The 27,549-nt window shown below is 41.3% G+C and overlaps 1 protein-coding gene and 1 pseudogene across 4 annotated transcripts in view; one reads left to right on the top strand and one right to left on the bottom strand.

Annotated features, from left to right (window-relative positions):
- The first annotated feature begins 1,315 nt into the window (after positions 1 to 1,315).
- The window catches only part of CDKL5 (cyclin dependent kinase like 5), a 182,775-nt gene continuing 156,541 nt past the window's right edge, over positions 1,316 to 27,549 (top strand). For 2 of the 4 annotated variants that reach the window (XM_033849400.2, XM_033849397.2), the window contains exon 1: positions 1,316 to 1,435. The gene's annotated coding sequence lies outside the window, so the exon portion shown is untranslated. The remainder of the gene's footprint in view (positions 1,436 to 27,549) is intronic. The other 2 variants (XM_073799430.1, XM_033849398.2) reach the window with 2 other exon arrangements.
- LOC101335902 (large ribosomal subunit protein uL30 pseudogene) lies at positions 13,319 to 14,058 on the bottom strand (annotated as a pseudogene).

The raw sequence follows: 27,549 nt of genomic DNA, 5'->3' as shown, positions 1-27,549 counted from the left end.
AAAAGGAAAACCCTACTGACTTGGCACTGAATGGCCAAACCCAGCATATTGTTACATATTGTTACCAGATTCACAACAGGAATAGATTAAGTGGATTTTATCCAAGATATCTAATTCCCATTACAGTACAGTACTGCGTATTTCTAATTTGGTGGCTGCTATGATCTCATACACTGCTTATTTTCTGTGCTTTTCCTATAAACCAGGAAAAAAAGCCATTTTTCCTGTTTGTTTTTTTAAGTGGAAATTATTATGCACATTACATAGATTAGTCTGCAATGTCTTTAAAAGTATTATTTTTCCTAGTTTTCAAAAAGTGGCATTGGAAATGTATCTCTTTCCATTCCATCACCTCTTCATCCTCGTTGGAAACTTGATCCATAGTAGGTATTAAGATCTTTACATTTCTACTGGTTGGGCGATGACTTCATTTCTTTCATGCCAGCTGGGGAATCTTGTGTGGCTGAGCATTGGACCGAAGCAGGGCTGTGGGTTGCTGCTGCTGCTTAACAGCCGTTTGCATGTATCCAGCTGCTGTGTAAGGAATCCTCAGGCTACTAGTTCTTTGCACCTAAATCACCCAAGGGATCGCAGGCTGATGGACGAGTGTATGTGTGAATGTGTGTATATGTGCGTGCGTGTGTGTGCGCACGGGCAGCTGCAACAGATGGGCATCAGCAGCAATGGATTTCGATATCATTTTTACCAACAACAGAGATAAAGAGTCCTCCATCCTTTATTTCCAAGCAGTGCCTCGGCTTCCGCCCCAAATGTGCTCTACCCCTCTTCTCCGATCCCCCACCCCCGCCCGCACGTGTCCCTAGGGAGGAAGAGGCCAGGATAGCTGCGCTGCAGGCAGGATTCCCCCTTTTTTCCCGCTGTGACAGGCGGATTCCCGGGCCTCCTCGGCCCACCACCCCCGCAGCCGCCCCTTTCCCAGTCACGATCTTCCCCCCCCATCCCCCCTCCCTTCGAAAGCTCAAGGCTCGGGCCCCGCCCCTCCCAGCCGCCCAGCCCAGGTTGCTAGGGCCTGGCGGGGCAACCAAACCTGGCGCGCGAGGAGGCACGGCGCGCGCGTACGCGCGCAGACAAGCTTATACAGGGAACCAGCTGTCTTCTGCTTCGGGGACCAGTGCACGAGCGGCGCGGGCGGGACGCGCGAGCCCGAGCCCGAGGACGAGCGCTCTCTCCTTACTGGTTCCTATCAGAAGTGGGCGGGGATAAGGCGGGAGCTGGCGGAGTCTGAGGAGCTTCTCCATTGGTCCAAACGGGAGGGTTGGGGCGGGGCAGTTAGCAGCTTAGGCTGCGCGTTCGCCTGAGAGAGAGGGCGGGGTCGAAGGTTTCGATTAGTTGTCGCCGCCGCTGGGGAAGGTAAAGCGGCGACGGCGGCCTCGGGAGCTGTGGAACCCTGCCTGGAGGTGGGGATCTCGGCGGGGTGAGTAGACGCGCCGCCACCCGCCCGCCAAGCCTACTTGTCCTCATTCAGCCCCGCGCCCACCCAGCTTCTCCTGAGAGAGGGGACCCACCCGGTCCCCCCGGGCAGACGTGAGACGGGGAGGTGGCGCGGGTCCCCCCAGAATGGGGCGACGCGGCGAGGGCACCCCAGTCTGGAGTGGCTTCTCCTCAGCGCCCCATTGCGCCGCTGGAGGGGCTTCCCCGGCGAGGAGCTGGGGATGTATTTTGGGGTGTAGAGAGACGGGAGGGTGTGAGGAGGGGCGGCGGGTCGAGGCCGCCCCGTGGGGCTCCCCTCAGCGGCGGGTCTGCTGCATCCCCGCCCCGCCGCCCCCGCGGCCCGAGCTCCCCAGGGCTTGCGGCGAGGGAAGCCCCTTCCCGCCGGCGCTGAGGAGGAGCCTGCGCGCTGGAGCCCCCCGCCCGAGTTCCGTGGGAGTCCGGGACCCGCCGGGGACTGCGAGCTGCGGCCCCTGCCCTGCTGACCTTGGTCGCCTGCGAGGGTGGGCGAGCGACCCTCCGCCTGCCCCGCGGTTCCTCCAGCTTCCCCCGAACAAGTTTCAGGCGTCGTTATGAAGTTCAAGACTAACATAGTGGGGAGAAGCAGAAATTGGCCCCTTCCCAGACCTTCGTACCCTTTGGACCCTGATAGAAATTAAATCCTGGGGTTTGGAACCATTTCCCAGAACGAACAGGTTCTGCTCGCAATGACACGTTCAGTGCCCACGTTGGGGGAAAAAATAACCTGAACATATTTCAGTGTAAAGGCAGATCTTCCCTGAGGGTTTTGTTTTTCGCTTCACTTGAGTGTTAAAGCACAGATGCCTGAAAAAGAAAAGCCTGACCTTAGTATCTCCACAGTGAGATTAGACGGATGCTGTGATATTTAAGTAGTTGCAGATCAGTGTTCTGTTAACACAATCTATTTTAATTGACTGAAATTTAAGCTGATTTTAGAAAGTATTGCAGACACGGAATGATTTCTTTCCGTGCATCTGAATTAGGTATGTTTGGATGTAATGGTTTATGTAGTTAATGTAAAGGATTACACAAATTAATTTGTCCGGGAGCATTTGACCGAAACAGGAGACATAAATATGTATAGAATAGAATTATCGCTTTAGGTAACATCTGCTGGAACATTTCCAGGTTGTTCCTTTCTTGCTGTAAGGTTACAAAAGAAGGCATCTTTACCGAGCCTATTCGGAATTATTTGTGAATGACATTTAGATGTAAATTTGTTTTAAATTTCTTTAAGTGTTTTAAAATATTTTATTCATAAAATGTGAAGAGTTGAAGGGGGGGTAGTATAATCTTATATTTAACAACCCAGTTACGGTCATTAATAATACATTTTTTAAAAAGGTGTGCCTCTACACTATTTTAGGTTTGAGCATTTTTGGCGTTGCCACTGGAACGGGAGTAAGGAAGCCTGCAGCAGTATTACCAGTTTGACACCACCAGTGGGTGTTTCTGTTGACAAATGCAGAGAAGAGAACATTTGGGAAGGAAATCTTTTTTCTAAGGGTGGGGGGTGGGCGAGTGGGGGACGGAGCCAGAAGAGAGAAGCTGTAGAAGAACTAAAGCTGCCAGCGCAGTGTATGCTGAGCATTTCACAAGTACAAGGAAACCTAATTAGGATAAAAAAATTCAGTTTGGCTGTATTAAATAATAGAGCTCCAAAAGAGGCATGCTAAATAAAGTTAGTAATTACAAGAGTGTTAAATAATCTACTATTTCAGAGGAGTTGGAGGGTCTTCAATTGTCAAATCCCTTTGAATTGTCTTGCCTTTTAACCTAATCAATGCAAGCATTCATTTGAAATACATGTATATATAGAAAACAGTTTAGTATTCTAATTTTGCTTATTTAGTAAGTTTTCTGAGCCTAATATTTTTTAAAACAAAATTTGGTATATCAAAAAAATAATTAGAGGGACTTCCCTGGCAGTCCAGTGGGTAAGACTCTGCGCTCCCAATGCAGGGGGCCTGGGTTCGATCCCTGGTCAGGGAACTAGATCCCACATGCTGCAACGTAAGATCCCCCGAGCCACAACTAAGACCCAGCGCAGCCAAATAAATAAATATTGTTAAAAAATTAGAAATAAGCATTCTTTCTCCAGAGAGGATTCCTTTTTTTTTTCCTGCTCAGATTTGTAATTTATTCATGATTTAGGGGCTTGTGGTAGGGATTTTTTACCCCTTTATCTCAGGTTTTTGATTTTCTACTTATACAAGTTCCTTGGGCTAAATGTGCCACTATTTTCATTGTAATTTTCTTGGAGTTATTTAAATCAGAGTGTGGCATCAACAGTATTCCCTGGGGTTTTAAAAGAAAAGGCTCCCACTGAGGGAAATTGCAGGGCCATCTCGCATAGATGAGTAATAGAAGGTTGACTGATTGCGAATCAGATGTATTCTGTTCCAAATGTGCTGCATGGAGTTAAGGCAGTTTCATTTAATAACAACCAGATTTTACTTGGTATTTCTGCTTTGAAGGTGCGGTATTGTTACAAAACGAAATACAGAGGTGGAGACATTTCGTCAAGTATGCCTTCCCACCGCCGCCCGCACCCACCCCCCAGCCTTGCTTCACCACTGTGTCTAAGAATCTGTGAGAGATGCTTTCAACAATAGTTGCATTGTTGGAAATGACAGTGGCTTCTGTTGCAGAAATTCAACCTTTCATTATGATTTATGTTTCAATTTAATTTATGGTAGAAAATTCCAGTATATCTGAGAATATGGCTGTGGAATTTGTAAGGAGGTGAGCAGAGAAAAGAAGCCTTCTTCAGTGTGTCTGTTAGAAGTTCACCTTTTTTTTCCCCTTTTTATTTTGATAACTTTGGTGGTTATCTCCTTTATTTCTAATACATGTTAGCGGGTATGTTAACATAGTACTTCATTTTCGGCTGTTAGTGTGGGGATATGACTTTTTCATTAATAACTTGATGTCAAGTAATAACAGAAGGCATTTAAGAACAAACGAATCCACATACTTAGATCCAAAATGTGAGGGGAATCCTTTAGGTAACGCTTAATTTTGGTACAAGAACAGCAGAATTTGAAGTATTAAGTCACTTTTTAAGTAGAAAAGAGTTTACTCAGAATTTGATAATTTTAGTTTCTAAAGTTTGAATTTTTGGCAACATTGAATTTCTTGATAGAGACAGAGATCGAACCTCAAAGGTTCTTTATCATCTGATGATGAAGTCAGTTGGGTCACATATTTCAACTTGAGAAAATAATGTAATTGAAAGACTATATTTAAACTTTCTGTTTGGGAGGGTTTTCCAGTTTACTTTCTATCTTAAATTCAACATTAGAACTCTTTTGTTGGTGATGCATCACTTACTTTAGTGTTTGGATTTAAATTCTTGATAGTTTCTAGAATGTTTCCTTTATATAGAACAGTGCTTGGAAGACTGGATTATTCAAAGATCTGGCCTCATTTCTCATTCAAGTTTGTACAGTTACTTCTTAATACTGTGTGATATGAACGTGGGTACAATTCTGTCAGTGGGAAATGAAAGCTGTGAGTGAGGACCTTCCACCTAAAGAGCCTGATAACATTTAGACAATTCAGATTTGGGAATTAACAGAAAATTATTTATTAGGTTAAAAGGACTTAACCCATTCCAGTCTTTGGAATTGATTTTCTTCATTTTGAATTAAGCTCTTAGAAACATTTGTGTTTGAGATAGTTCTAATTAGGGTTAAGTTTTGGGTGTGGTCACTTCTAATTAGGGTTAAGTTTTGGGTGTGGTCTCTTTTGGGCAGTTTTCTCTATAATAATTAAATTCTAATATTCTATTTATTGAGCCTTACTGAATACCAGGTTCTATGGCAAATAATTTATTTGCATGAATATATGTGTGTATGTGTGTTCTCACAACATTCCTGTGAGGTAGATGTTTTTCTTATTTTCCGTATACACTTGACCAAATGGGCTGAGGGAGAGAAAATATTTTACCCCGATTACCTAGCTAGTCAGTAGCTGAGGCAGAACTTCCATTTGAAACCGGTATGACTTGAACATGTGCTCTTCAAAACTATGCTTTCTGCTTCTCTTTAGAAATCTGATTTCCCAGACATGTTTTGAGCTCCTACTGTACATCACTCCTGGGGTGGTTACTGGAGGTATAAATATGCCTCCTGGAGTTTATAGGCTACATTGGCAAGGCTGCCTGACCTTTAGTCACATGGGAGGCTGGACTCAGATCCATCAGCACTGATGGATAGGACAACTGCAAGTTCAGACTTTTCTAAGAGGGTCGTTAGTTCTGTTTCTTCATAATTGAAGCTTGTACATAATTATTTACACTCAAATGAGGTAGCTGTTTCTGATTAACCACTTGGTATTTCATGTTTCTTCATGTTCCATTTTAACTTTTGACTGACTTTGATTAAATTTGCCACACTAATAAAGGCTGTGAAGATATTCCTTGAATTCAATTTTGTGGTTTAGATGCACTCTTGAAGTAAAATGGCAGCCATTACAATCTGCAGATGGGTACCCATCTCTTCGGTAATTGTAACGACTTCAGTGAAATAAAATTTGGAGGTGAAGTCTACAGAGATATGTTATTGATGTTGCTTAACACTATGTAGGAGTTACAGTTTGACAACATTTTTCTACTTGCAAGTAGAATTTCCTGTTACTTATAGCCTCTTATGGGTGTGTGTGTGTTTAAACAAGACCCATCCTTAAGAGAGCTACAGTTGCTTAGCCCAAAGGAACCCCCAGCGGTCCATGTTAGGGAGGAAGAGGACTTAACATCTTATTCTGTAATTGATGAGAATCACTTTTGCCAGTTATTAAAGTTAGAAAGGAATGATGAATATTGTAGAACCTCAGGGCTGGAAATCACCTCGGCCAAAGCAGGACAGTTGTTCTACCAAGATGGGACCTATACAGAAGTGCTGTGGATTTCTTTACCAAGTATGGGTTTTGAATATGCATTTTTAACAGTTTTATTGAGGTATACTTTACATACCATAAAATTCATGTTTTAACCGTACCGTTCAATGATTTATTTTTGTAGATTTATGGAATTGTGTAACCATCACTACAATCCAGTTTTAGAACATTTCCATCACCCCAAAAAGATCTCTCCGGCCAACACACATTTTTTTTAACGTTATTTACTTGCTTCCACCTAGATCCTTTTATCATTAGACACTGATAAACGAAATCATGTAGATCTTAAAAGATATGTCTTTTAAAAATACCTTCTTACATGTATTACAATTTCTTAGTACTTTTTGTATATTCAAAAGTTTTTGCCTAAACATAATATGTAGCAGAATATAGAGGACAGTACTGCAAGTGCCATCCATTACCTTGTCTTTGTGGTTTTGATTTGATTCTGTTTTGATCTTTTTTAAACCAGCAAATAAAATACAGTGCTCTTAGTGATATGTTGGAAAAGCAGAAATAAGAAATCAAGGTAAAAGTAATATAATTATTGGGCAAGAAAAAATTCCTTTAGGATTTAAGACCAAGGGCAAAATAATTGGTTTTCTTGATTTTAAGCCAATAACATTGTGCATTTTATTGTTTGAGCTCTAATCCCCCTTGAGAGATCCATGCTTACGGTGCATGCCAGAGAGTAGGCTTCATTAAATTCGGGTATGCAAACGCATTGTCTACTTTTTGCAGTACTTCAGACTGGATTGTTGGGAGATTTAGAAATAGTTTAACCTGCAAGGTACTGTAGCCGCTTTTCCCTGCCTGCATCCTTTTTTTTAGTTACCCTGAAGGGTAGGCAGGGGAGATAAAGCTCCCTTGGGAACGAGTTGTACAGGATGGGATGAATTCCACCCGTTTGGTTCCCAGGTGCTCTCTTTGCTCCCTGTTCTGCATGTGTAGATGGACACTACTGATAGGATAGCTTGGGGATGTTATTTTTTGAGTACACATAATAGAGGAATGCAGTTGTTTGGTTGGAAGTAAAGTGTTTTGGAAACAAACTTTCATTGCTTTTAGATGAACATTTCTCTATGGAAAGTGACACAAGTGCCAGGCAGGTAAATCAATACCTCCTTGTGTGGTAGGTTGTGTCTGGATTTTTTTACAAAATAAATTTATTTGTTTATTTATTTTTGGCTGTGTTGGGTTTTCCTTGCTGCACGCGGGCCTTCTCTAGTTGATACAAGCGGGGGCTACTCTTCGTTGTGGTGCGCAGGCTTCTTATTGCGGTGGCTTCTCTTGTTGCGGAGCACAGGCTCTAAACGTGCGGGCTTCAGTAGTTGTGGCACGTGGGCTCAGTAGTTGTGGCTCGCGTGCTTAGTTGCTCCGCGGCATGTGGGATCTCCCCAGATCAGGGCTCGAACCCCTGTCCTCTGCATCGGCAGTCGGATTCTTAACCACTGCACGACCAGGGAAGCCCCTGTGTCTGGATTTTTAATAACAAACAGAAAGGACACAGCACTGCTCTGATAATAATAGTTTACTGTAAATTCAATCATAACTGGCTTGAAATAATTTTACTTAAAAAAAAAAACCTGTTTGGGTCTTTCCTGGTGGCGCAGAGGTTGAGAGTCCGCCGGCCGATGCAGGGGACACGGGTTCGTGCCCCGGTCCGGGAAGATCCCACATGCCGAGGAGAGGCTGGGCCCGTGAGCCAAGGCTGCCGAGCCTGCGCGTCCGGAGCCTGTGCTCTGCAACGGGAGAGGCCACAACAGTGAGAGGCCCGCGTACCGGAAACAAAACAAAACAAAACAAAACAAAACAAAACAAAACCGTGTTTAATTGCTATGGCTGTGTGATTTTGTTGTTGCTTTGTATTCTTTGTTAAGAGAAAGGCCTAATATCAAATAGCAACAAATGAGCTTTCTGACTTCGATTTAGAGGGAAATAGTGATTTCCAAAGTAACAACTTTGGGGCTTCCCTGGTGGCGCACTGGTTGAGAGTCCGCCTGCCGATAGAGGGGACACGGATTCGTGCCCCGGTCCGGGAGGATCCCACATGCCGTGGAGCGGCTGGGCCCGTGAGCCATGGCCGCTGAGCCTGCGCGTCCGGAGCCTGTGTTCCGCAACAGGAGAGGCCACAGCGGTGAGAGGCCTGCGTACCGCAAAAAAAAAAAAAAAAAAAAAAAAGTAACAACTTTGGTTTCTGGAAGTTAGTTAACAAAACATATGGATGAATACATTATGTTTTTTATTTGTTTTTTAAGACTGCTTTAAATTATTTTAGGTAAGTTGCAGTTTTAGATCTCAGTTTTAGATTTGATACTATGCCTAAAGATTAGGTTCTTGGCAGTGTAAGATCATATTATAATAATCAGATTAAGCACACACACACACACACACACACACACACGTGAGGAAGATGTGGCAGATAAAAAATGGTGATAAGTAACAGTTGAAGAACAACTTACTGACTTGGATTTGCCCAATTACCTCGATATTGCCCAAGAGTAGTAGAAACTAGTTTCCTGTTGAATAGAATCTTTCAGAGATTATGAAAGCTTGTTCAAATGTGACACATCCTAGAATTTATCCACAAACTCCACCCTGGTTTTTGAGCCAATGGTGGATGTTTTAACTTTAATCGCTAGTAATTATTACTGGTAATATTACCACTAAAATTTAAGATTAGCATTGCAAACAAAAAGAAAAAGTTTTATTTTAATTGTTAGTAATTGAAAACAGTTGAGGTAGAACAAAAACTAATTTTGTGCAAATTGGTGTTTCATAATTTGTTATTTCTTTCTAAAGTAACCTGTCCTATATCCTGAGAATCTGTCCTTCATTTAGCAAATACTTATTGAGTGTCTACGGTGTACCAAACTGTGATAGAGGCTGGATAGAGTGATACATCAAAGGGAAGTAGGCCCTGAAAGACTTTATAGGCTTGAAATGGAGGCAGAGGAGAAGTACCAGGCACTAACAGGGTAGGGGGATCTGCCATGTGGGGAGCAGGTAGGAAGGGCACGCCGAGGAGGTAACATTAAGTGGGACCTGAAGGATGAGAAGGGCATGGTTTAGTTGGGGAAATAAGTTATCGTGGCAGAAAGTGCAAATGCCCTCAGGCAAGTTGAGAGAAATAGAGGCTTTTGAAAAACCGAACCTTTTAAAGAACTGAAAGAAATCAGAAATGGCTGGAAAGTAGAGAAGCAGGTGATGACGCAGAAGTAGGCAGGGACCAGGTCTTGAAAAGGCTTAGTAGGCCATCTGCTGGGTTTTTGAACTTGTCCTAAGTCTCCTGGCAAGCTATTGAAGGTTTTAAGCAGAAATGTGACATGAAATGAAATGCCGCAAAAAACAAGAGTTTTAGCTCAATGGAACCTTGATGATTTACCAAAAAGGTCATAATCCCTGCAAGGTAAAATATTCTTTCCTCATCTCATTAAAAATTTTGCAGCTGCCTTCTTAGTTGATTGTCATTTGTGGTACTCTTTTCATTGTTTTTATAGAAATTAGCTTCAGTTTTCTAAAGGCTCCTTCTTTTCTTTTATCCTTCACCAGTCTGTTAACCTTATATAGGAATGTCATTTCTATTTATAACTGAGTTAAAATTTTTTTCTAACAGTTTTAGCTCTCTTCCATATTTAAACTTAAAACTCTTCACTGGTTTCTTTTTCCCCCAGACATCTTTAATCTGCTCAAGGTTTTAATGAAACATTTCATTAAATATCAATATTAAATTTGCTTTATTCTTTTCTTTCCCCAAATACAACATCTTATGTCTAGTTTAATATTTTTCAGCATTTATGCTATTTCATATTTTATGAAATCTCATTTGAGCACCTACAGTGTTTTTAGAGAATTTTGTTAATAATGTTTAGAATCAGTAATCTTTAGCAGGAGTACCATTTTCAAATCTGGTTCACATTCTGTGGTTTTACCACCTTTTATATTAAACTAGTCTCTGTTGAGCTTCTTACCTTCAAGTGAGCTTATGTATATAAAAGTGCTCCACAAGTTTTATTTTATATATCCTGATTTGTTTCTTTCTCCTTCTACAGTATGTATCCCTACATGCTCAATTCAGTTTTGGAAATCTTCAACCATGCTAAGTTTTTCTTGCTTTGATGACTGAACAAGCATTCATTCAGGGCTTCCTTGGTGTAAAGTGGTTAGTTTGTGTCAGTATAAAATGACATTGTGCACTTCCCCTCCATGTATACAAAGAATAATCACAGCATCACCTCCTTCTTCAAATATTTCCTTTGAAATCTACATTTTGATGCAGTCTCTAACTTAGCTCACTTTGGCCTTGAGTTCTGAGGCTTTTCTGAACCATTTTATACCTACTCTGTATTCTTTCCTTGTTGATTTTTTTTTTTCCCCTTGTGCTGGTAACTTGAAGAATTTACAGTGGTTTTGTGTCATTACTATTTTCACTTCCTATCCAGCCCAGGACATTTATTTTTAAAGAGTTGCCTCAGTTTAGAGTTTGATGTTTTTGTGCTAGTGGTTTCTCTACCATCCACAGTGACTGCCCTTGATTTGGAGTTGTGCTTTCCAGTCTTGTCCCTCTGTGCAGGGTTGGTAAAGGAAGGCCATACTTGTCTTTCTTTGACTAACTTTATGATGAGGTGATGATTTGGGTATCTTGGTGTCACTGTGATGGTAGGTGGTAGAGATACAAAGCCAAGCTGTGGTGTTGTGCCCTTTTATAGAGTTTGTATTCCAGCAGAAGAGGCCAAAAGCAATGACTAAAGAACAGGACGATATGCACATTTAGATGGAAACACAGGGTGCTGGTACTGTAGGCCAGAAGAGGTGCACTTAACGCAGACCTAAGGGGACTGGGGAAGGTAATGATTCCTGAGTATTTGTGAAGAGTCTTAAAGGAGGCCCAGAATGTCAGGTGGAGGGAAGGGGTTTTCTGGTAGAAGGATCTAAGAGCATATGGAGCTGGGTGAATAGCAAGAAATGACGTGGATTTATATATTGCATGCCTTGCTTTGATGCTTTGACCCCAGTGACATCCCAGGACCTTGGTTTTCTTTCTTTATGGCCATTTGGCTTTTTTCTGTTCATTTTCACTTTTACTTGAGAGTATACATAGGAAATACTAAAGCCAGGAGTTTAAATAGGGGTGGGCCTTTGGTAAAATGGATAAGCAGATGGTATCAGTTTTCTACTGTAAGGCATGGAGTGTTGCCTGTTGTTGCCTGAGCATCTAGTGCATTGCCTGGCACAGAGGAAATGCTCAATAAATATTTCTCTTATGAAAGGTGCCTTTTTTCCTGCCCCCCCCATCTCCTCCTGTCAATGCCTTCTTCCTTGTTTGGTGGTTTCTCTTCTTTGTCAGTTACCTGTCTAGTGGATCTTCCTCTCTGCTCGTCCTATAGACGTGCTTGTCCTGTAGGTCTAGTCACTGGTCTCGGACATAGTTGTGTTATAATTGGATCCGTGTTAATGTATAACTAGGTGCTAATGGCTCCCTCTGTGAGACTCCTCAAACTTCTGTCGACATTTACAGTATGGTAGATGAAGGGGAAGCCAAAGTTTACAAATATAAGAATGATATTTCTTTGAATTTTTTCATGATTTGTTGCATGAATTCATAGAAGTGCTGAGTTCTGTTCCATAATAAGCTCTTGTGTGTGTGTGCATATGTGTGTTTGTATATATCTGCTTTGTACCTTACTTAACATTAAGCAAAACCAATATTTTGTGAAGATGTTTGCTTATTTATTATGTGGCTTCACCCCCAACCCCCATCACTGCTTAGGTCCCTCAGATTGGGAAGCTAGTTTAAAATGTGTTACCACATTGAGGTAAGAATATGTGTCTTACAGAAAGGCTCTCTAGGATGCAATGATTTCACCAAAGAATCTACCGTACACTAACGGTTGGTTAGTTAGATGGAGGGCTTTTAAAAAAATTATTTATTTTATTTTTAGATGCTATAGTAGACTTTTAAGTATCCTCTCTACATTTTGGTAATTTCTCATATTATAGGTCCCACTTTCCCAGAAAACTCATCCACAGTCTCTTTTACAGCTAGGATACAGGCTTGTGACCTAGGTTTGACCAGTCATTTACGCAGAGTGAGACTTGTATATAGAAGTGAGCATTGTGAGGTGGCCATCATGTGTAGTTGAACTGATGACCTGGTGATCATGTTGACAGAGGTGTTTGGTGGGGGCAGAGCTTATGGAATTCAGTCTCAAGTGGTGTTGGTGCTCAGCAGTGATAATCTTTTTTTTTTTTTTTTTTAATCTTCCTATTCTCTGATCATCTGGAATTTGTGTTAGATGTCTTATATTAACTTTGGAATATTTTCAGCCATTATCTCTTCAAATATTTCTTTTGTCCCATTCTTCTATTTCTGTGATTCCAGTTACCAGTATGTTAGAACCTTTGATATTGTCCCACACCTCTTGAATGTCCTGTTTTGTTTTGTTCTGTTTTTCACGCTTTTTTCTCAGTGTTTTCGGTCGGGGTAATTTCTACTGACATCTTCAAGTTCACTGATTCTTTCCCTGGCTGAGTTGAGTCTACTAAAGAGCCCATTGAAGGCATTCTTCATTTTTCTTAACTGTATTTTTAATTTTTAGCACTTTCATTGTATTCTTTCTTATAGTTTCCATCTCTCTGCTGAGTTACCAATCTGATTTTTCATGTTCCCCTTTTGGGTTAGAGCTCGAAACATGTTACTCATAGTATTTTAACTTTGATTCTAGATATTTCCAACATCTGATTCTGTGTCTAGTTCTGACATGTTTTTTGTCTTTTCTGAGTGTTGTTTTTTCTCTGCTTTTTGTTATGCCTTGTGATTTTTTTTTTATTATAACACTGACTTATTTTGTAGAACAGTAGAAACTGAGGTGCAAAAATTTTTTTTCACTTTGAAAGCAGTCACTGTTTAAAAACTGACCAGATTACAAAAATAATCATGGTAGATACCTTAGTTGATCCTTCTAATAAGCCTGTTGATCTGGTCTTCCCTGTTGCCAGCATCTCTACATTCTAATGGGTGGTCTTTTTCTTCGTTCCACCTCATGGAGAAGATAGTTTGAAGGGCCACGGGAAGTTGTTTGCTTCTTTGAAACGTTTTCCAACAGTATAGATCTCGTGAATCAGGTCCTCCATGCAGATAATGCCATGTTTACAAAGAGATAGAGCAATCAACACATTATCTGTCAGGGCAATTCACTTGTTGATTTTGCCATAACCATGCTTGTAGATCGATTCATTTACTGACTTCAGGTTTGGATACCCCCATGCAATACATGGTTCCACAATTCTCAGCATGTTAATTGAAGCCTGTTGAGCTTCACGTGGGTGCCATTGAAGATCTGATGGAGGTGGAGAAGCTGCAACACCTTTATGGACCTTTGGGCTCACGCCACAGATATCTCTGATCCTGATGACAAATGCCAATTTGGGCTCTGCAGGTACATAGAAGTTGCTGTCTTTTCTTGTCATCCTCACTATTCAAATCTCAGTTCTGTACATCTGCCTGTATTCCTTGTGATAGTGCTTAACTTTTTCATAGATAAGCTTCCTCCTTGCCTTTCAAAGCATCTTCTGGGCATACTTCTTTCTCAGGTTCTTGATCTTAAGCTCTGTGAAATTCTTTTGCTTTTTCTTAAGGGTTTCTGGCACAGCAGGAACCTTTTTTTAATTCTCTCTTGCACCCTCCATGGTTCTAGGTGGGAAAGAGCTGAGGTGCATAATTTTTATGTCTGTAAATGGACACATCTTTCCCTGTGTTAGGCCTTTGTTTCAGGAATTTGAGTTAATCTAGTTTGGAGTTGGGCTGGTTTTAAGTTTGGTTGTTGCTGTGGTTCCTCTCAGTATACCTCAGGCTTCAAATTCTCTGATTAGGGTGGGAGGTGGTTTATTTTATTGGGTCTTCCTTCAGGACTGTGACTTAGGGTCTCCTTACATGCTCTTGATCTCCTCCTGTCCCTCTGCCAGTGGTATTATGCTGTTTACTTGTTATTGGAAGTAGGTTAGCTTAGAGGTGGGGAGTGATGGTGGGGTGTGGTCTTTTGTTCTGATTAAACCTCAGGCTTAGGCCTGCATCAATGTCCCAAGGTCATGCCCCTACCCTAGCTATTGTTGTGGGCTCAGTGTGGAGTCCTGCCCCTCTCCCAGAGTAGGGTGCCCACCCCTTCCTCCGGCTGCAGTGAGTTTTCACCTGTGCTTTAAGGGTAGAAGCACTTATTGGCCTTTCTTTCACAGATAAAGGTTTTTCTTCCCTAGTGTAGGTGGGAGGGAAGGATCTGGGTGAACATCTTGCTCCTGAGACACTGCTGCAGTTCCCTTCCCTCAAGTCTGCATCGCAGTGGGCACTCCTCAGGGCTCTTTCTGTGAGTGGTTGGTGGCGTTGGTGAAGGAAGATCCTGCAGAAGGCTGGGGTCTCCCCAGTTTCTGTGACCTCCATTGGTTTCACACTGTTCCTTCAGCAAGCCACATCGGGCTTTTATCAATTTGCTTTTTATTCTAGCTGAACTCCTCTTGTCAGTGGCCACTTACAGTCTACCCTAGGTGAGCACAAGGTTGTCTCTCTCCTTGCAGGCCCTTTCTCTCCGAAGATTTTGAGCCAGTTGGTTGTTCTCTGATGGCTTTCAAGAAAGACATGAATTTGAAATTAGTACATTGTAAGGGCGGGCAGCTCTGTTCCTTCTAGCTTTCTTATTCCAGGACGGAAGACAGAAGTTTGGTTACCCTTAAAATTTTAACATGCACATTTAACTAAGTCAAAGCTTAATTATTATTCCTATCCTCCCAAATAAGACAGAGATTTTAGAATGGCTTACTTTTTAACCCTTATCCCCTCTTCCATGTTAGTTATTTATGCTTTGGCTTTGCCTTGTTGAAACCACCTTAAGTTTGTAAAATAGTGAATATTTACTCATCAATATGTTTTCAATTTTCTTTGCTCACCATTCTTTATTCACCCCATTTCTTCCTTTTGGGTTTAGTTTTCTTCTTTATAAAGAATGTTCTTAAGTAGTTCTTTCACTAAAGGCCTATTAGTAGTAAACATGGTCTTGGTGTTTCTGAAAGTGTCTTTACTTCACTTTTTCTCTTGAATGATTGTTGAGCTGGGTACAGAATTTATGTTGACAATTGATAATGTTATTCTCTTGTCTTTTGACAAGTTTTGTTTGTTAATGAGAAGCCTTTAGTCAGTTCAGGTATAATTTCTTTGTAGGTAAGTAATTATCTTTTCTTTTGGGCTACCTTTAAGATTTTTTCCTTGTTTTTGACTTTTTGCAGTTTCTTTGCGATACCTCTAGATGTGGATTTGTTTTTAGTTATCCTGCTTTTTTTTTTTTTTTTTGCGGTACACGGGCCTCTCACTGTTGCGGATAGACTCTCAGAGTCTCCCTTTTGATTTTTAAATTTTTCTCTGCCCATTATCTTATTCCTAAGGTTCTCGTCCTAGAAAACCTTCCCTGAACCAGTTGTCCACTCCTCTCTTAGCTACCTAACCTCTCTTCCCCTTCTTCTGTAAACATCTGGGTGTGGTCTATACATACTCTATCCATTTCTCATCCACTTCTCACACTTCAGCTCGATCTCTGACTTCCCAGTCTCACATTACTTAAACTGTTTTTGCTGAGATCTCCCGTAACGTCTTGTTTGTTGCGTCTAGTGGATTCATTCAATCCTAATTTTACTTGACATTTCTGTTGCACCTGACACTGTTAGTCACTGTCTCCTTGAAGCAGTGTGTTTCCTTTGCATCCTTGTTCTCCATGTCTTTCTCTTACACTTTTTTCTCTGCATTCTCTGTGGGCTTGTCTCGATCCACTTACTCCTTACACACTACTGTTACCTGGGCTTGACTTCTTGGCCAAGTATTATCCTAGGTCATTGTCTCAATTACACCCACAGTTTCAGTTCTACTTACATGCAGATGTATTTCTAAATTTCTAAATTCTTTCCTGTTTTTTCACTATATGCCTTCAGACTCATTCTTAATAACCTGCTGGAAAGCTACACCTGACTATTCTACAGGAACCTTATACTCAGGATGTCTAATATGAAGTACAGCATACTTTCCTCAAACTTGCTCTTCCTCCTTAATTAAAAAAACAAAACAAAACTCTGTTAATGGTTCCACCATCCACCGAGGCTCCTAAGGTGGATAGTTGGGTCTTATCCAACTCAGATATATTATCTACAGTTGCTAGTATGATATAAAACGTGATTTTGATTATGAAACTGATCTGCTTGAAAGCCTGCAGTGGTGCTCTGTTGCTGACAAGAGAAGGAGAAAGTTAGGAGAAAGTCTGATCTCCTTTTATCTGGCTCATCAGGCTCTCCTTGGTGTGTTCTCTGCCTGCCTACCTCTCCAGCCGCACGTCCTTTTCTTGTTTGCCTCAAACACTGCGCTCTCCAGCATGTAGAGTTCTCCATAAAATTTTTTCAAACTTGGTATCTTTGCTTGTGCTGTCTCCTTTCTGTGGAACGCAGTGTCTACTGCAGACTGTGTGGGTTGCTAGCTCTCAGGTTGGTGGGACTCCCTATTCCTCATGGAAGCTGCAGTTAATTGACATCTTTCCCTACTTCTCTGGCCTCAGTGTTACTGAGGAGTATTCCTTGTCTGAACTATCATTTTGGAGAGCCAGGACTGGGTAAATGCTGGCATCAGTCCTACTGAAAGAAGGTGGGGAGTGGGCACAGGTAGAGGTGTTTCACAGCTCTTCAGTTATGTGGTTTACTATTAAGCCATTTCTTTTCTTAGTCCCGATCTCAACCTGCTTCATAGCTCCTTGGAATTCCTCAGAGATCTGTCTGCTGTGAGCCCTCCTATATTCTCAGGGCTGCTCTGGGTTTATTTTTATATTTCTTTTGCCTATTTCAGGGGGTTTTAGTGTGGGAGGAAAGGTAAACGCATGTGTCTGGTTAGCCATTTTAAAGCAGAACTACAGTGCCTTATACTACATGTGGTTTCTCATTTTTCTCTGTTGTAGACATCATGGCAAAGAATGTCCTTTTTTTTAAATTTTCATTTTAATTTTTGGCCACACCACGTGGCTTGTGATCTTAGTTCCCCGATCAGGGATTGAACCTGCTCCCTCCGCAGTGAAAGCGCAGCGTCCTAACCACTGGACCGCCAGGGAATTCCCGAATTTTTTTTTTTTTTTAGCGGTACGCGGGCCTCTCACCGTTGCGGCCCCTCCCGTTGCGGAGCACAGGCTCCAGACACGCAGGCCCAGCGGCCATGGCTCACGGGGCCAGCCGCTCCGGGGCACGAACCCGCATCCCCTGCCTCGGCAGGCGGACTCCCAACCACTGCACCACCAGGGAAGCCCTTTTTCTTGTTTTTAAACCATGGTATTCCAAAAACCTTTTGGTCTTTAAACTGTGTTATTTTATTTGAGCACAGAACACTTGAAAGGTTGGTGTGCCACGTTTAATCCATTACATTTCTGGGAGAATAGTTATTAGCTCCATTTTATACGTGGGGGCCCTGAAGGGTGTTCTGCCCAGCTTCTGGCTGGGGTAAAAATAGGATATGTTGGGATGTAGAAGAATGCTAACGACTGTATTTCCAACCTCAGTAAGTGCTGAATAAATATTTGTTGAATGAATGAATCGTCTTTTATTAAATGATATGTTGAGCCCACTCCTAAATCGCATCTCTGCTTCTTACTGTTTTACTTTTCCCCTTTTATATTTTATGCTGTGAAAGTGGTTAAATAAGCTTTAAAATTCAATGGTTGGTACGCAAGACATTGCAAGTTGGAAGACAAATGCTACTCTGTTTTAGTCATAATGAAAAAAGGCTCAAGTGGAGATTCTGTGCTGATCTGATTTTATTTTTTTCCAATTTAATTTTTTGTCCTGGTGCTGATTCTTTGCAAGACCACCTTTCTGGTTCCTGTAACAGCTCCAAGGGGCTTCCCAAGGTTTGGGGCTAGGGTAAATGGCCCAATTCGTTGTACTCTAAGGATGACTCTGCTGTTAACAGTCAGGTTTTTCATATAATCTCTAGTAAAGAAGGAAAAATTAGCAATTATAGTTAGGCTCTGGAGATTTGAGGGGGACACTTTTTAATGGATGAACTAGCAAATATACAAACTTTAATGGAATAAGTGATTAACATGTCAAAGTTTGCTGTGTATTTAGCTTTCTGTAGTTGGTTGGCTTAGATAGTGAAATAAGGGTTCTTAGTAAAAATGATAAGACCCTGGAAAGGATTGGTGGTGGGACATCCATGGACTTACTGCAGAGTAGTGTTAACACACGCATCTTCTTCACTGTGCACATGGAACACTCCATTTATTTATTTGACATCTTTATTGGAGTATAATTGCTTTACAATGTTGTGTTAGTTTCTGCTGTATAACAAAGTGAATCAGCTATATGTATACATGTATGCCCATATCCCCTCCCTCTTGCGTCTCCCTCCCACCCTCCCTATCCCACCCCTCTAGGGGATCACAAAGCACTGAGCTGATCTCCCTGTGCTATGCAGCTGCTTCCCACTAGCTAGCTATTTTACATTTGGTAGTGTATGTATGTCAGTGCTACTCTCTCACTTCGTCCCAGCTTACCCTTCCCCCTCCCCGTGTCCTCAAGTCCATTCTCTACGTCTGCATCTTTATTCGTGTCCTGCCCCTAGGTTCATCAGAACCATTTTTTTTTTTTTTAGATTCCATATATATGTGTTAGCACATGGTATTTGTTTTTCTCTTTCTGACTTACTTCACTCTGTATGACAGACTCTAGGTTCATCCACCTCACTACAAATAACTAAATTTCGTTTCGTTTTATGGCTGAGTAATAAATACTCCATTGTATATACGTGCCACATCTTCTTTATCCCTTCACCTGTCGATGGACACTTAGGTTGCTTCCATGTCCTGGCTATGGTAAACAGTGCTGCAGTGAACGTTGTGGTACATGACTCTTTTTGAATTATGGTTTTCTCAGTGTATATGCCCAGTAGTGGGATTGCTGGGTCATGTGGTAGTTCTATTTTTAGTTTTTTAAGGAACCTCCATACTGTTCTCCATAGTGGCTGTATCAATTTACATTCCCATATACAGTGCAGGAGGGTTCCCTTTTCTCCACACCCGCTCCAGCATTTATTGCTTTTCGATTTGAACACTCCATTTAGTCTTAAGCTTGCTAAATTCATTTATTTTTACAAATTTCATGGGTAGACCTGTTCATCGCATTTTTGGTTTTCCCACTCCATTTTTCTTCTTAGGATGCATTCAGCGAGGCTTACAGACAACTATTGTCTTGTAAAATAATGTCATAGGTAAAAATATGCCTTTGGGGGTTGGAAAAATCCTTGGTTTGATTCTGGCCTTGATACTTCCTAGCTGTGTGACCAAGGACAAGGTACTAATGACTTTGGAACTGTTTTCTTATCTTTTAAAAGTATTAGGATTAAATGTGATAACGTATATAAAAATACTTAGCATCGTGCCAATGTATGGACGTGCTCCAAAAGCATGGTTTTAAGCCCTGTGGCTTATCTGTTAAGGATGTAGCATAATGGCTAAGTGTGGGGATTCTGGAGCTTGACTGCCTGGGTTTCATCCAGTTCTGCCATTTACTGGTTCTTAGTCTCCTTATTGGTAAAATGAAGTTTCTGGTAGTAAAGGACCATAAAGGGTTCTTGTGAGGATGAAACAAATTAATGTAAATAAAGCTGCTAGCAGATCAGTGCTTAGCACAAAAGTGCTGTTTATTTTAACTGTTGTTATTATTTTATCACATTTGAAAACCCGGTAGGCCACCAGATTTTATTTGAAATATTTTGTTCTACTGGAATTTTTTGCTTCTCTTTATAATTTCAAACTCTATGAGAGCAGGGCCCGGTCTGTTTTGTTCACTACTGTATTGCTAACATCTGGTATAGTGACTGGCATAGAGCAGTGGTCCACAACCTTTTTGGCACCAGGGACCAGTTTCGTGGAAGACAATTTTTCCATGGGCGGGGTGGGGGGATGGTTCAGGCGGTAATGTGAGTGATGGGGGGGATGGTTCAGATGCGGGGGATGGTTGAGGTGGTAATGTGTAATGCAAGCGATGGGGGGCGGCTTCGCTCGCTTGCCCGCCACGCACCTCCTGCTGTGCGGCCCAGTTCCTAACAGGCCGTGGACCAGGGGCTTGGGGACCCCTGGCATAGAGTACTTATTCAGTAAACATTTGTGGAATGAATGAATAAATGGATGATGAATGTTCCATTTTCCTTGACTTGTGTTTGCCAATATTCTAACTCAAGTAGTTTTTTCATTAAGTCCCTGTTTAAAAAAAAAAATGTGTAATAAGACTTGTATAAGTTCCCAGTGTTTACAGATTGAAATCCAAGTTTCTTAGCTTTGCATTAAAAAACCTATGGAATCTAACTGTACCCAGGTTTCTTCTCTTTTAGAATGTGGAGTTTTGACCAGATATCTTTTTCTATCGCATTTCAAGTGTATGAATCTCTGGGATGTGAATTAATTCACTGCATTGTTGCGATACCCAGTCACTGAAGTGGTAAACATAAGAGCACTTTGCAAGTTATACAATATTACTATCATCATTCATAGTAATCCTCAAGTGTTTTTAGTCCAGTTTTGCTGGAAATGCCCACCCCTCTTGCTCAGTTAACTGTAACCCCACCCATTTTTCTAGGCCTAGTTCAAATCCTCTTTCTTGTGTGAAACACAACCTCCCCACTCTAAAACAAGCACTCTTTTCTTTGAACATTTATAGCCACTGTGATCAGTATAGTTCATTTGGTAATCATGCATCTGAATCAGTTGATCTTGCCCTGTTGTCTTGATGTATTAACTAGGATCTTGAAATGTTTAACTCTTAATGAAACCAGTAAGTTTATTGAACACCTATATTACCCTTATGTCCGGGCACAGAGTTTTCATGTATTAATTTGGGTTTTCACAATTGAATTGTAAGATGCTGTTAAAACATAAACTGAGGCATGTTAAAATTTTTGAGAGAAAAAATCAATTTGAACTGGACAGTGCCAAGCAGGGAGTATTAGGAGTCCTTGGCTGACAGGAGCCAGGGAAAAGTTTTATACAGAGAAGGTGTGGTGGCAAAGGAAGGAAATTATTTGATTGCCTATAGCTTAAAGCCTAGTTGGCTGTTTGTGATTGGCTGTCCCTAGGTTTCGATTTCATAAACTTGAGGCATTTACAGGCTTAGGTTTTGCCTACATAGGCCACCAAGGCATTAGAGCCATCTCAGTCTAGTAGCCTCCTTGTTTCATTAATTTAACACTACTTTAAGAATGAAGACTATGATATGTACTTCCTGGTTTCATGAATGATTCCTTTATTTTTCAAATTTTTATCTATTTATTTATTTGGCTGCACTGGGTCTTAGTTGTGGCATGAGGGATCTTTTTGTTGTGGTGGGTGGGCTCTTAGTTGTGGTGCGTGGGCTTCTCTCTAGTTGCGATGCTCAGGTTTCTCTCTAGTTGTGGCATGTGGGTTTTCTCTTCTCTGGTTTTGGCGCGTGGGCTCCAGGGCACGTGGGCTCTGTAGTTGTGGCACGTGGGCTCTGTAGTTGTGGCACGTGGGCTCCAGAGTGCGTGGGCTCTGTAGTTTGTGGCATGCGGGCTCTCTAGTTGAGGCATGCGAGCTCAGTAGTTGTGGCATGCTGTGGCACGTGGACTTAGTTGCCCCACGGCATGTGGGATCTTAGTTCCCAGACCAGGGATCGAACCCACATCCCCTGCATTGGAAGGCGGATTCTTTACCACTGGACCACCAGGGAAGTCCCTGAATGACTCCTTTATACATAACAAAACGTGGCATTGGGTGATTACATAGTTCATGTTTCATTAATGTTAAAATTGAGTTGCAAATATCATTCTCCTTTTCAGAACCAGTCTAGCATTTGTGATACTTGGATTTTTGTTAATATTGGTTCATATTTATATTTTCCTCTTTGTTTTCAAATACATTGACTTATTTCTTACTTATTTCTCCTCCACCAAGGTAGAAATGTTATCTTTCCTTAAATTGTTTACCTTGAATTTTCACGGATCCTTTTGGACAACTACCATTTCTCTCATATGTTATCTTTGTAAGATTTATCTCTGCAGTAATTTACTGAGGTCATTTAGTTTTACTTTCTGAACATCAAGATCAAAAGAAAAAATGTTAATAGAATTTTCATTATCCATAACGAATTTGGTTTTTAAAAGTGGTTTGAGGTTCAAACCAATAGCAGTCTAGCACCAGTTGAGGCTATTTTGAAGAGGCAGTTAATACTCCTGGGGTTTTCTGAAAGAGGTGGCCTTTGTACAGAGACTTTAGTAAGTGTTGGCAAGGTGTTTCTGGTGGGAACCCCCTTATTTGGTGGATTGAAGTCAATTATTGGAAAGTTAATTTTTAAAATTATTAAAGTTCTGAGTGATAAGAATGCACATACAACAGAAATATTTTGCCATAAAGCATGTTTCCTTGCCAATATTTTGATGTAGGGCCAAGGCTTTATTTTGAGTATGGGTCAGCTGACTGAAGTTCTGTGTCATCTCTCTTGTAGGAATCCGTCCTGTCTGTGCAGTAGGTCCAGTTTTGATTTCTTGAAAGTGGAGCAATAATTTAGACAATTTATGAAACCATTTAGTGCAGGATTATAGATTTTAGCAGATACTTTCCTCCTTTTAATATTATCTAACTCAGATCTAATTTGACAGCCACATTTTTAAAGTGACATCATTTTTATTGAATCTTGCCATAGCATCCAACCTAATTTTCACAGAACTATAACCTTCTTTTAATTGGCTTATATACTGTTTAGTTGAAAACCATATCATGGTTACCACAAGAGGAGTGGACAAATATCAGTAGTTTTGGGGAAGAAATGCAAGTGACTTCTGGATGCCAGGCATGCAGCTCAATTTAAGTGAGCAGAAGTGTGAAGCTGAACTAAAACAGTTACCTATTAGCCAGAAACATTTTGTACTGTAGGCATCAGCTGGTCTGTTTTACAAAGGTAATGAGGAGTTGGTAACTGTTAGGTCTGTTAAGTGACATGCTGGAGGCCAATAGAGCTTGAGTGCACAGAGCAAATGAACTTTTGTAGTACCTTTCATACTTTTCAGAAAGACCATTTTCCATCAATATCATGCTTTTTTTTTTTTTTTTACAATATAACAGAGATAACTGAATTACTCAAGAGTGCTTGGAGAAAATCACTCTGTTCAAATAAGATTGCCGTGAAGCCTCTTCCCCAAGTAGTTTCCCCCCTTTCCCAGACATAGGTAGTTTCTACCTCTTCTGGGCCTGTAAAACACCTCACATATACCTTTTTTTTTTTTTTTTTTCTCACGGTACGCGGGCCTCTCACTGTCATGGCCTCTCCCGTTGCGGAGCACAGGCTCCGGACGCGCAGGCTCAGCGGCCATGGCTCACGGGCCCAGCCGCTCCGCGGCATGTGAGATCTTCCCGGACCGGGGCACGAACCCATGCCCCCTGCATCGGGCAGGCGGACTCTCAACCACTGCACCACCAGGGAAGCCCTCACATATACGTTTTTGCATTTCTCATATGTGGTTAATTCACCTACCTGTTCTCTTCTATAAGCTCTTCCTGTAAGGAGCTTCTGTACAGCATGTCTGATCCATAGTTGGTGCCCAACAAATTGAATAAAAGAGAAGTTGTGGCCATTTAAACAGATGATACAACCCAATCTCCCTGAGATGTGGTTTTCACTGATGTGCCATAGAAAGTAAGCCATCATTATCTATAAATAAAGTCCGGAAGAGATTTTAGTATAGTTATATTCAGTTGAGTGTATTATATTCTATATGTCCAAGATACTGTGTTATGTCCACAAAGGTACTGAGTTTAAGAATACATGGTTCTTGCTGGAGAGGATGTGGAGAAAAGGGAACCCTCCTGCACTGTTGGGGGGAATGTAAGTTGGTGCAGCCACTGTGGAGAACTGTATGGAGGTTCTTTAAAAAACTAAAAATAGAATTACCATATGATTCAGCAATCCTACTTCTGGGCATATATCTGGACAAAACTATAACTCAAAAAGATACATGCACACCTATGTTCATAGCAGCGCTATTTACAATAGCCAAGACATGGAAACAACCGAATGTCCATCAACAGATGAATGGATAAAGAAGATGTGGTGTGTGTATGTATATATATATATATATATATATATATATAGACACACATACACGATGGAATACTACTCAGCCATAAAAAAGAATGAAATAATGCCATTTGCAGCAACATGGATGGACCTAGAGATTATCATACTAAGTGAAGTAAGTCAGAGAGACAAATACTATATGATATCACTTATATGTGGAATCTAAAATATGACACAAATGAATCTATCTGTGAAACAGAAACAGACTCACAGACATAGAGAACAAACTTGTGGGTGCCATGGGGGTGGGATGGATTGGGAGTTTGGGATTAGCAAATGCAAACTGTTATATATATGTATAACCAAATCACTTTATTGTACACCAGAAACTAACACAACATTGGGAATCAACTATACTTCAATTAAAAAATAATAATACATGGTTCTTGTCTGTGCACGTGTATCCTAATAGCACAATGGTAATTTATGGAGAGGCAAAATTAATTGGAGCCTGGAGGAATCTGAGCAGTTTGAGAGTAGATAGAACCTGAACTGGGCTGTGGATGGTAACAACAATTAGGGCTTTTTGGCACGTATTTACTACTTTATGGCATTTGATAGTCTGGATCTCCTTCAAACTGTCTTTCCTTCTTCTGTCACACACTCCCAGTCTTCCTATTCCCATTTTTAGTCTCCTCCCTCTTCAGTATCTGTGTTTTCTTTAACATTCTACCTTTGGCCGCCTTCCTCTTTCTGTCCTTGCGGTAATGCTTTATTGTTTTAACCCTAACCCTGCGCTTCTGGAAATATGCTTTTCTCTCTTCTGCACATCCACAACACTTCATAAGTGTCCCTTTTACAGCATTTCTCTCTCTCTCTCTTTTTTTTCCACTATAGTTGTATACATACATTCCCTCTACTGGACTGTAGCTTCTGAGAGCAATTTGCATCTTTGCAGTTCTTAAAGTATCTAGTATATAGTTTGGTGAGTAGTAAGTGCCACATATCTTTCTTTTAAACTTCTTTCCCCAAACTCAGCCCCTCTTCCAGACTTTCCTTTTTCTGTTCATAGTACTAGAGTTCTTCCTTTAATTCCACATTCTGGTTAGCAAGTTCTGCTGCTTCTGTCCTCAAAGTGTTATTCATAGCCACACCATTCTTTCCACTCTCATGCCAATTAAAAAAACAAATATTGAGGGTGTATTACATTCTGAGCACTGTGTAGGTGCTGGAAATACAAATATTACAGATCCTATCCCTTGTTGTTAGAATACTGGTGGGGCAGAGAGAGACACAGTCTGGTACTATCGAGACTATGTATGTCAAACCCTTCTCTGTGCTGGGTGCTACTGTAACACAGACCTATTACAGTCCTTTTCCATAGGCTGCTTGCTCACCCCCAAGGGGAAGAGGCCTAGAAAGTACAGCTACTGGATTTCCTCCCAGGCTTTAGCCTTCTTTTTTCTTCTTCCTCCTTCCTTTTTAAGATTTCACATATAAGTGATAGCATACAGTGTTTATTTCACTTAGCATAATGCCCTTCAGTTTCATCCAAGTTGTTGCAAATAGCAGGATTTTCTTCCTTCTTCCTCCTTCATCTCCCTTCTTTCTCCTTCACCCTCCTCTTCCTTTTGGTTCCTGCCTTTGTAACTTGACTGTGTTGAGTGCTGTGTTCCTGTTGCCTTTTGCCATGGGAACTTGTGTTCTTTGCATGTCATTGATATCATTAGCTACTGTTTGAGGGCTTACAGTGTGAAGTGTGTAGTAGAATGAAAAACAAGACCCATTTGAAATGCTACTAGTTAAATTCAGCAAGTTTCAAACTGAGCTCTTTTTTTGTTTGTTTTTATTAGTTATCAGTTTCATACATATTAGTGTATATATGTCAATCCCAATCTCCCAATTCATCCCAGCATGACCCCTGCGCCTCCCCGTCTGCTTTCCCCGCCTTAGTGTCCATACGTTTTTCTCTACATCTGTGTCTCTATTTCTGCCTTGCAACCCAGTTCATCTGTACCATTTTTCTAGATTCCACATATATGCATTAATATACGATATTTATCAAACTGAGTTCTTGGTACCTGCAAAGTTCTATTCTAGGCATCTCCATATCCAAAGGCCAATAAGTCTCCCATAATCCTAGTCTAATTGATATGGAGACGCATATAATGCTACAAAACCAAATATATTGTCACTAGAATTACAAATAAAGGGCTGTGGGGCTTCTGTATCACAGCATATCACATCCTCTTTGGGTTGCAGAGAGGGGAAGACACTCATATATGACTTCAGGTAGAGGGGTTGCTGTATGAAGTCAATCAATGAAAGAATGTCAGCTGTGGTGGTTGTGTATGCCTGGGGAAGGGAATTGCTTGATGGAGTCATGGAGCAGGAAAGTATCAATATAATCTATACCACGTGGTTCTCAGAGTGTGGTCCCAGACCATCAGCATCAGCATCACCTGGAAACCTGTTAGAAATGCAAATTTTGGGGCACCACTCCAGACCTACTGAACCAGAAACTCTGGGAGTTGATCCCAGAAATCTGGGTTTTAACAAGCCCTCCAGGTGGTTATGATGTGCTGAAGTTTGAGAACCACTGGTCTACACTTGCTTGGTCAGAGAAAAGTCAGTTGCCCTTCGCTTGAAGAGTAGGGTTTAAGAAAAGCAGTGATGAGAACAAAAAGACAGGATTACAATAGAGACCTTGAATACTAGAGTAGGAGTATGTAGGGGCCCCCCAGGGAACCATTTCAGTTAAGGAAGGGACCTTCAGGGGGCTTGCTTTAGGAAGAGTGAGCTGACAGACTTTTATACGGTGAATTAAAACTAAAAGATAATTGGAAGTGGTGAAGTAAATTAGGGGAGGAGTAGCCTTGGGAAATGAAAGGAAACCACTGCCAAGGAGCAATGTGGCTGGATAAGCCTTGACAGCCACCTGGGTAAGTGTCCGGACAAAGGTAACTGCCTCAGAATAAGCTGAGGCTTTGAACCTGGTGTTGGGAGAGCATGGTGGTGCCTTCTGACACACTGTGGGCAGAGGGTAGAGATGCCACATGGTATGGGAAGTGGGATATGGGGAAGGTA

The sequence above is a fragment of the Tursiops truncatus genome, chromosome X (assembly GCF_011762595.2).
Source record: "Tursiops truncatus isolate mTurTru1 chromosome X, mTurTru1.mat.Y, whole genome shotgun sequence".
Taxonomy (NCBI): Eukaryota; Metazoa; Chordata; class Mammalia; order Artiodactyla; family Delphinidae; genus Tursiops; species Tursiops truncatus.
The sequence above is the reverse complement of the archived record's forward strand: the minus strand, read 5'-3'. Positions and strand labels throughout refer to the sequence as shown.